The 10,863-nt window shown below is 43.3% G+C and overlaps 2 pseudogenes; both read left to right on the forward strand.

Annotated features, from left to right (window-relative positions):
• The first annotated feature begins 303 nt into the window (after nt 1-303).
• LOC148821783 (uncharacterized) lies at nt 304-2,871 on the forward strand (annotated as a pseudogene).
• Nucleotides 2,872-5,046: 2,175 nt separating this feature from the next.
• On the forward strand, nt 5,047-10,399 carry LOC148821784 (uncharacterized; annotated as a pseudogene).
• The last annotated feature ends 464 nt before the right edge of the window (nt 10,400-10,863 follow it).

Consider the following 10,863-nt stretch of genomic DNA (forward strand, 5'->3'; position numbering starts at 1 on the left):
ATTGTCATGCAGAAAGCACTGCTATTCAATACACAAAACTCCAGTCTCTACAATGAGACACAAATAACACACGGTTGTCATGGTTTAAGCACTAACAAGCTTAATTGTTTACACATAGTTCTAAAGGTGCATCAACCAATTAGAAAACAGTAATGCAGTTTGAATACCTACATAAAAAGGAACTAGGGTGAGCTCTTTGGTATGTTTGGTGAAATGGAAACCAACAATCAAGCAAGGACCAGCGGAAGAGTGCAGGTGAGAGAAGGTGGTCATAGAAGAAGAAGAACAGGAGGAGCAAGACAACATATTAAAGATGAGATACGTGCAACAATCATGTACCATGTTCTTGTTCATGGCATGACAATGAGAAAAGCTGGACAAAGGGAACAGCCAAATCTGAGCTGCTTCCCGGTTGCTTTGATAATTAGGGCGTTCAGAGAAGAAAATAGGTGATTCACAATACTGTATATCCGCCTTTTATTTGCTCTTGCATATTTTAGCATGTCACTCCATTGATGCAGGTGGGAATAGAAAATTTTTGAACACTTTGTAAAAGGCAAACGTATTCTATTTTAACAGAATTGAAAGGCAGCCGGCTTATGGTGGTAGACTACATATTTTTTCACAAGATCAGGAGAATGCCATTGTAGACATGGTCTGTCCCAACAATTGTATGAGGTTAAGAGAAATACAAACTTAGATAATTGAGGACAACAACATGTTCCAAAGATTTGAAAGGGTCAGCCTGAGTACGGTTCACCATGTTCTTCAGTGCAACAGAATGTGCATGAAGCAAGTTTATTGTGTCCCATTCCAATGGAACACTGACAGAGTAAAAGACCTGCGTTTTCAATATGTACAAGTAAGACCTTTTTTAAAAAATCTGGGTTGTCTACAGTAAAGTGTGTCAGTAACATTATAGTACTATATACTGTTCAAAACACTTGATCTTCTCCAGTTTGCCTATCGCACAAACCGCTACATGGAGGATGCAATCTTTATAGCTTTACACACCACACTAACCCACCTGGATAAAAGGAACACCTATACAAGAATGCTATTCATTGACTTTAGCTAAGCATTTAACACCATCATACCCATAAAACTTTCTACCAAGCTCAGGGCTCTAGGTTTAGATACCACCCTCTGTAGCTGGATCCTAGATTTCCTCACCAGCAGACCCCAGACTGTCAGGATTGGCAACCTCACCTCCAACACGGTCACCCTTAACACCAGTGCCCCTCAAGGCTGTGTGCTCAGCCCACTGCTTTACTCCCTGTTCACCCACTACTGTACTGCCGAGTTCAGCACAAACAGCATCATCAAATATGCTGACGATACCACAGTCGTGGGCCTGATCACTGACAACGATGAGACTGCCTACAGGGAGGAGATAAAACAACTTGCAGATTAATGTGGAACCAACAACCTATGTCTCAACATCAGCAAAACCAAAGAGCTGATCGTTGACTCCAGGAGACAAGGAAAAGTCCACTCCCCCATCTTCATCGAAGGGTCTGCGGTGGAAATGGTGAATAACTTCAAATTCCTAGGTGTTCACATCTCTAAGGACCTCACATGGGCACTCAACACCTCCAGTCTCATCAAGAAGGCACAACAGCGGCTGTACTTCCTGAGAAGGCTGAAGAAAATATGCCTGCATCCACAGATCATCACCAACTTCTACAGATGTACGGTGGAGAGCATACTGACTAGCTGCACCACATCCAACTGTAAGGCACTGCAGTGGGTGGTCAAAACTGCCATCATCGCATATCATTGCAGTGCCTTACCATCCATCCAGGAAATTTACAACAACAGAAGTCTTAAAAAAGCCACCAAAATTATGTCTGACCCCACTCACCCCAGTCATAACTTGTTTGTCCCCCTACCATCTGGCAGAAGGTTCCAGACACTCCAGTCGCACACAAAAGACTCCAAAATAGCTTCTTCCCCAGAGGCGTCAAGCTGGTGATGCCCCCACTCCCTCCCATCATACTATGATCTCTCCTAATTCTTCCTGTACCCACAATGACTGTACTCCAACACCACTACCTACAAGACAACTGAATGTAAGCTGAAATTGTACTTAAAATTGTACTAGTTGTAATATTTATTAATCACTGTATTATTTTTGCACTGTTCCCCAAATTACTTTTGCACTGTTTTTGTCCAGTTATATTATTTTCTCTGTTTGTGTATGTGCACAATTTTGATTATACTGTTATGTTATTACACTGTTATTGTTATTGTGTTACTGTCTATTGTGACTAATGAGAAACACTTTTCACTATACTATGCACTTACTATGTAAGTATTATGACAAATAAAGTTGAATTGGATTAGTGTATAATACTGTATTAATTATAGTATACCAACTAAAATTACTTCTGTTATCACATCCTTGTTCCAGAGACTTTTTGAGATGGAGTCTATGGACACTCCACAGGAATTTATCTTTGTTGATGAGGCAGGCTTAAGCCTCACAAAGAGAAGGAGAAGAGGAAGGAACATCATCGGCCATCATGCCATTGTGGATGTCCCTGACATGCGTGGGGGCAGTCTCACCCTCTGTGCAGCATTCAGCCATTGTGGAGTACTCCACCGCCATGCCACCCTAGGACCATATAACACAGCACATCTAATGACATTTCTCAGTGGTCTTCGGGATGCTCTGATTATCATTTGGGACCACGTCAGTTTTCATCTCAGTACTGTGAATGGTTAAAGGACAATCCACAATTCTCAAATGTTGTCCTGCCACCTTATTTCCCATTTCTCAACCATATTGATTTTTTTTTTTCTTGGCAGAAGGTATATGACAGAAATCCCTATGAATGGTGTAGGTATCATCTCACGAGGCACCAGTAAATGTAGGGGTTTGTGCATAACTGGGACAATTATTAATTGTGGCAGTAAGTCACAAAAATGATTCTTATTATGGCTATTAGAATCCAACCTTGCGGGATAACTCAAACAACGCACACACACAGATACTAATACATGAAATACATTTATTAATACATAAAATGTGCATATAACATAACAGATCTTACCGTGAGGGTTAGCAGAATACAACAGGTATATATTAAATCACGAAGAGTTACAAATACCAAGAGGGACATACTTTCAGTATATCATTCATTTAGACCGTTTCGTAAATGAACTTGGTTATAACTTCTATACTAGATACTCAAAACAAGTACATCACTCATAGGAATTAAATTGATATCAACTGGTTGAGGTAACAATTGAATTCTCAAGCGGTAATGCAGAAAGTTGAATACTCATCCAATCTGTGTGGATTCAGATCTCCTGCAGACACAAAGAAGCAGTGGCAGGCTTGTTGCTGTCCAATCGGCACTCTCTGGCTCGGTGCCAAGCAGTGCTCGGTGTGGCTTGAGAGAAATTCCCGCAATGCTCTGCTGATGCTCTCTGAAGACCAGCTAGTTAGTGTTGGCTGAAACTAGCAGAGTTTGTGCACAGGAGGAAAGTGACTGTGGGTCCCAGAAGGTCAGGAAGAAGACCGGTTCGTTCCTGATGAAGTGCTAGTCCTGAATACTGATTCAGCTGTCCACAGTTCCGACTGTAGTTCACGAGGCCTGCTGCTGATGGTAACCTCGGGTGGATCCTTTGGTTACGCGATGGCAACCTCCGCTCTCGACTCTTAGAACAAAGGAAAGTTCTGGCACTCGGACACACTGGCCGTTACGTGGTGGTCCATGCTGAGTCTGAGGATGTTCAGGAGGAGTCCTGAGGCTGAATGTCCAGCAGGCGCGCTGCGAGAATGTCCTGCGTTTGGGAACTGTTCTACAGGCGCTCTGTGTTGCCTGTTTAACTGGAGGAAATGCAGGTCGTTCATTGGTTGAAAGTTTCATGGGCATCAGAGACCCACGTGGGGTTAACCTGCCCTACCGGTTCCTGATTGGCTGATGATGAGTAACCATGCCCTCTGACCTTAGAGTTGTAAACAAACTTTGAATCAGACTCTCCCTTGGAATCTCAGACTTTAAGGCGCCAGATAACCATTTGTTAAGGTTGCTGGAAAATCTCAGGAATTGGGGAGCTGTTCCTTATCAGGACACTCTATCAGCTAGAAAAACACTTTAATTGTGAACCAAATGGAATGGCCTGCCTGTATCAAGCACCACTGAGATGAAAGAGAGAGGGACTGGCAAGGGAGCAGAAAACTTAATTCCTGTATTTTAATAAGCCTCGCCGCTACAATGGGAAAATCTTCTCCATGCTATGGAGATGTCTTGTGGTGACATACAGATCCAGCTAATCAAAATGAGCGAGGTACGCTGCGTTAAAACGTGCTGGGCATGGTGCAATATACCGCATCATAACAGATATTAATTGAAATATGATAATAGTATCCGGAAGCACCTTGTAAAACCACCAGGTGAAGCTAATAAAGCTTAACATCTCATGTACAGGACTTGAGCTGTCGCCAGAAAAAGCCCGGTTTCAAATCCTGGTCATTGCTGAGGGACAATCTTTTTCCAATTAAGAATTTAAGTTGTATACTCTATATACTTTTAATCATTTTAAACTGTGTATTACAACATGTTAAACATTAAACATTAAAAAGTTGGTAAATTTTATAAAAGCAAGATTGTTCAGTTGGACCAAAGTATACAACCTTCCACCTTCATCATAAATATTTTAATTATACATAAATATTTTATGCATCAAAGTCTTTAACTTAGTAACTTGGTTCTGGTTTTAATGTGCTTGTTCTAACATTATTAAGCTTATATTCTGTACTTCATAAGAAGTCATAACGTTTTAACCTTCTCTAAGTATATGTAGTAAGAACACCACTTGCTGTTATTGTAAAAAGATAAATGTTGTAGTGATTTAACATCACTTGATACTACTATATACACAATACTGCTGACAGCAGGAAAATTCATATTCTTTACTCAGCAGCTTATTAAAAACAGCTCTCATGATGTTCAAACCGATTTTTTTTACACAGAAGACTGACACAGTTTTGCATTGTGAATGTCTTTTTCTCGTGCTTTTATTTAATGTGGCACGATGCACTGGGATAGGGGTATGCTGTTCATGAGCCAATAGCATTTAAACCACAGCACCCACAATGATGCTAGTGTTTTACATACTAAGCAGGTCCTCTGATCCTTCCAAGCCTTGCTTTGGCTTGTGAAACCTCTTTTTTTGTTTATGATTTTTTCAATATGGCACCATTAGACATGCAATGCACTGGGATAGGTGGGTCTTCTTCATGACTCAATAACTTTTTAAGCACAACATTCACAATGCTGCAACCAAGTGTCTTACACACCAGACAGCCCCCCTCACCTTATACAACCTTGCGTTGGGTTGTTAAACCTTTTTTAATTTTTTTTAGGATTTTTTCAATATGGCACCATTAGATATACAATACACTGGGATAGGGGGTGCTATTCATGAGTCAAAAGCTTCATCACAACATCTGAATTTTTTTTTTAATTTATTTTTATTATTTTTTTATTTCATATGTTTTCTTTTAGTTTTTTCCTAATTTCAGATTTTAAATAAGCTGTTTCTGTAGCAAATCACAGTGAAGGTGTGGTATCCAGTCTTGATGATGTGACTGTGTAACCATCAGGCATGAAGGAGAGAAAAACAAAAAACTCCAAAGGAGAAAAAAAATCTCTGAGGGTCCAAGGCCTGATGGTTGACCTCCCCTCCAGGTCCTGGCTGTGTATGACAAGTAGTTACTAGAAACAGTTCACATGCACAACCACGCAGATTGACAGGGTGAATTATATTTCATATATTATGTGAGACTAGATGTTAATGTTGAGTGTGTCCCATCCACTGGGTTGAGCAGTACAGGATCTTGAGTTTTGTAGGGACTCATTTTGGCTGGGTTCCTTGCTTCAGAAATCCAGGAGGATCCCTTGTCATGGGGGACAGAGCTCGATATCAACCAAGGCACCAAGAGAGAACAGTGGCAGATAAGGTAGATAGGGTACTATTTGGGAAACCTAATAATAAGGAATCACGCTAGATACATCTCTATTTGATAGAAGCCAGTTTTCTTTGATCTTTTTTACAACGGAATGGAATTTCTTGATTAATCTATCTTTCTAGGATGGATAAAATTTAATCTGGAAACACGCTTTCACATAAATCATGTCATGGTGACATACTGTTGATTTAGAATTCTTTGTACTACTACTGTGATGTTGACAGTGTTTAGTGATCATATTTAAAAGGGACTGTGTTGTGTTATGATGAACTTTTTTACTGTTTTCATACAGACTTTGTTTGGTTTCTGGCAATAGATAACAAATGGTCTCTAGTGATTTTTTGTGTTCTAGTGTTTTTCATTATTTTTTCGCAATGTGTCTGAAAGTTTACTCTTACCCAAGATAAATATTTTTGGGGATATTGAAACTTATACTTACGTGTCCTTTGGAGGTGAATTCTGCTGAGAACTCGTTGACAGTCTTCTTGAGTTTCCAACATGTCTATTATGTAAAGCTCGGGAGTAGGGGGTGGTTGCTCACTCATCAATAGTGCCTGAAATATAAAACCGTAAGAAGGGTTACAAACTGCAAAGGATTCAAAGAGTATAAACGGGTCACAAATCAAGATCTAAGTATTTGCAGAATTTGCCAGATCTCTCTTAATCAAACTCCTTTTATCTTATTTTGTTTTTTTAAAGCAAGACGTTATATTGTTTCTGTGCTAAATGGCAAGCTCTTTTTGGAGTTCATGGTTGTGCCTTTTTTGTTTCTATATTATTGGAAAGAAACCTAATAATTGATTTGATGCATCCATATCTTATCATCAATCAGATAATTCTATCTTTGAGATGCCTGTGTCAGTAAGTGTAAGTTAGACAGATTATCAATAATCTTTTATGTGTGCCTTCTTTGGAGTATTTTTTGAAAAGTTATCTCTAATTTATAGAACCATTAATGCCAGAAGATAACCCTGCAATCCAAACTTCCTAACAATAACAATTATAATGTCCACTGAAATATGTCATCCCATATTTCTGTTGAATCTTTTGAGAAATGTAAGCATTAAGGAGGCAGACACTAGCTTGGACTTCAGTTGTGAACCTCCTGGTTGAGAGCACATGTGTTTGGAAACATTTTTGGTGACACTCAAAGTTACACTGTTTTGCAGGATGGCAAAGGAAAATGTTGCAAAGTCTTGCAGTCCTTTGTCTGTTGTTTTTTTTTCCTAATTGCTTGAGAAACAGCCTTTATGACATGGGCAGAGAAAAGGTGCAGAACAGTGAACATCTGAAGTTTTGTGTACTTAAGTTTGCCTTGGCAGACTTCCATTGCACGATTTAAGTATGCATGGATGGTGTCCCCATTGAAGGCAGAAAGAACACTGAATCAGGGCCCAGCTGTAGTCAATTTCAACATGCTGCACTCTCTTGGTAGTACATGTTGAGATGTCAAACATGAATTTCTGGAGGCAACCTTCTATATTGACTATGGTGTGATCATTTGTCAACATTTCAGACACTGGTAATGGAGGCTTTTTTTTCCACCTACAGGTAATGTAAGACTATAGTACAGAATTCTTTTGTTCTCCAATTGAATTTTTGTGACTACCCCTCCTATCACATCCAGGTAAAGGCTCACTTTCTCCTTCATCTTTCGATGGGCAATAAGAATTCGCATACTCTGTTCTGTGTAAAGATAGGCAGCAAATGTGTCTATCTGCAAAATCTGTACATATCTTGGAAAATGGACAGTGTTGAAGATGCATTCTTTCATAAATTTTTGTGTCATATGTAATTCAATCACCATCTCATAGTGAAGGTGTTTACTGCTCCTGAACTCTGATGAGATGACTTTCAGGACATCCCGTGTTAGTGGCTTAGATAAATTGCCTGCTGCAGTTTCGGCAAACGGAGTTCTGCTCATCTGCTTATAGTACACATCGCTGATTTCTTTTGTGAGGGCATGGGCAATGTTTCGACGATAAGGCTGACGTGCTTGTCGAAATTTTGTTTCCCTTTCACTGTGCTGTATTTGCCCTACTCGTACAACATAAATTGTGATGTCATCATTGCCCATTGGTTTGTGTCTTGTTGTCATTATGTATTTTGCATTACAGGCACTGAAGGTACAGACTGCTTTTATCACCAGAAAGTTATTTTTTTCTACTATTCTCTTTCCTGATGTATTGGTATTTGAAGGCTATTGGGCATCAAGGATTTATCTTCCTGAACTTGCTATATAAGATCTGGGTCCATGGTCATTTTAGTTTAGATGTACCTTTTTGAGGTGCTATTTTTCTCTATTGTTCAGCCTTTAGACATACTTGGAAAGCTTTAGGCACAGACATAATCTTTCTTAATCCCCTTTTATCTTGAGGTGACGTCCCAGATAAGCTTTCCCCCTGGGAATATTCACTGTGCTCTTCAGGGTTTTTTTCTGATTCTACACAGATTTTTTCTCTTTCTAGCTTAGAAAACTTCAGAAATTCTTTGATCACATTCCCTACTCCACCAGCCCTTGACCACAGGTCTGGCCTTCCACTCCTCTGTCCTTCTTTAACATGTGGCATTGCCAACAATCTGAAAAATAGAGAACACATCTGAATGAAGTGGAAACATAATTAAAATTCAACACCCAATGGATATTAATAGTGTAGGAGTGCAACGGGTGTACAAGTCCATTAAATGTTTTTATTTCTGTGTTTAATTTTTGAGGGACCCTATATTTTGATATAGCATCAATCACAAAACAGCATTCTGTCACCACATAAAAAACTAGAAAAGAAGTATGTGTTTCTTAAAAAAAATACCCCCAATTTTTTTTTAAAAAAGTGAACATATCTGGGTTGTCTTTGCAAGATTTTTAAAAATTGCAAAGTTTGTGCGGGTATGATTGTGAAAAATAAAATCATAACTGAAGAAGGCTCCATGGCCAAAACATTGTATTTTCTTTCTTTTCTTTTCAGCATGGAATAAACCTATTACTTGTTTCTTGGAGATTACCATGTGCCAATAAGATAAGATATGATCACTTTATTGACCATATACAATTTCTTGCAGTAGGAATTCATATTGTAACGCCCTCGCCTGGTGGTGAGGAGGAAGTGCCCCTAGCCGCTCGTAGTACCGCCGGGCATGCTGGGAGTGGTAGCCGGGGAGAGTCTGAGGGTCAGCACGATGACCAGCGGCTGACCCTACCTGTATAAATAATGTCCTAGTAAATCTAGTGCCCTGTGTAGTCCTGTAAAAGTATAGTGTGTTGTTAGGTAATTACCACCCTAAATATGTGTATGTGTTCCGTCAGTCTCCTCATGTGTGTGTAGACCCTGTGTTTGGTTTTGGTGTGGTTGTTAAATAAAGTCAGTGCTTGGTTGGTTAATCGCGTCCCCACTGTTCTTTAGTTCTGAAAAGAACCTGCAACGCTACATTGGTGTCAGAAGCGGGCAGAATGAGCAACTTGTGGCAGACATTACCCGACTCTGTTAAGCGCCGACAGACGCAGAACCCATCGGCGGCACGCATAGGGAGCCTGAGCAACTCCTGGGTGCGACAGGTGGCCACAGCCCTTACCAGGGCTACCCAGTAGTGGTCCCGCCAGTAGAATTGGGGCGGCTGCCCCAGAGAGAGGATGCCCTCCCTGCCGGAGCCGATCAGCGATTCCCACACCCATCGGCGCGGGTGCGACCAGGTTGCTACGATGGTGAAGCGCCTTGGGAGACCTTTGAGGCGCAGTTCCAGCTCGCGGCCCAGACGAATGGCTGGAGCCGGGCGGAGATGGCCGGACACCTGGCGGCGGCGCTGGAAGGAGCGGCCTGCCAGGTGCTCCTGGACGTCCCGGAGGAGGACAGAGGCGACTACACGGCGCTGGCAGCAGCCCTCCAGCTGCGCTTCGGTGTAGAGGAGGCGCCGGATTTGATGCGGGAGAGGCTGGCCCTGCGGCGGCGCCGACCAGGAGAGCGACTGGGCCCGGTTGCCGCGGATGTCATGTTCCTCGCCCGCCGAGGATACCCAACTTTCCCCCGGGAGGCGCAGCGGGAGATGGCTCTCCAGGCCTTTCTCAAGGCCCTCTCGCCCGAGGAGCTGCGGCGCCACGTGCAGCTGGCTGCGCCAACATCGCTGGAGCAGGCCTTGGCCTTTGCTACATGGGCTGAGGCGGTGTTCGGGGTGACTGGAAGTGCCAGCAGATGCAGTGCGCCCTGCCGGCTGACCGAGACGGCGACGGAGGAATCCAGCGAGGGGGAAGAGGAGCCAGCCCGGGCAGCGACCCCCGCGGAACAGCCCCGCACGCTGATTTGCAACCACTGCGGGAAGAGAGGACACCGAGCCCGGTTCTGCCGGGCACCCGAGCCTCGCACTCCCCAATCGGCGTCGGGAAACGGGAACAGGGCGGCTCAGCGCGGGGAAGGCCGCCCTTGAACACCTCAACCCCCGCTCCGGAGAGCGCTGTAAAAACCGGCGCCCCTCACGCCACCGTGGGGCGAGTCGGCTGTAGCCGGGGCCTGTACCTCCACTGCCGAATCGAGGACCAACCCTGCCTGGCCCTACTCGACACCGGTTCTTCAGTAACCCTACTCCGGCCGGGCGTCCTCCCCGACACCGAGGGCACCAACCCCCCGGGATGGGAGGCCTCCGGCCTGCGGCTGAGGACCATGACGGGACAGCTCGCTGCAGTCCGGGGGAAACAGGTGCTTGCCTTCCGTCTGGGTGCAGCGACGATGCGCCACCCCTGCTACCTCGCACCCATCCAGGAGGACTGCATTCTGGGGCTGGACCTACTGCAGCGAGTGGGGGCCAGTTTGGACTTGGACCGGCAGGAGTTGGTGTGGCAGGGGGAGCGACTTCACCTGGTGGAGGGCAGGCCCGGCGAAGGCCGAGGGATG

The sequence above is a fragment of the Atractosteus spatula genome, chromosome 13 (genome assembly GCF_055471065.1).
Source record: "Atractosteus spatula isolate fAtrSpa1 chromosome 13, fAtrSpa1.hap1, whole genome shotgun sequence".
Taxonomy (NCBI): domain Eukaryota; kingdom Metazoa; phylum Chordata; class Actinopteri; order Semionotiformes; family Lepisosteidae; genus Atractosteus; species Atractosteus spatula.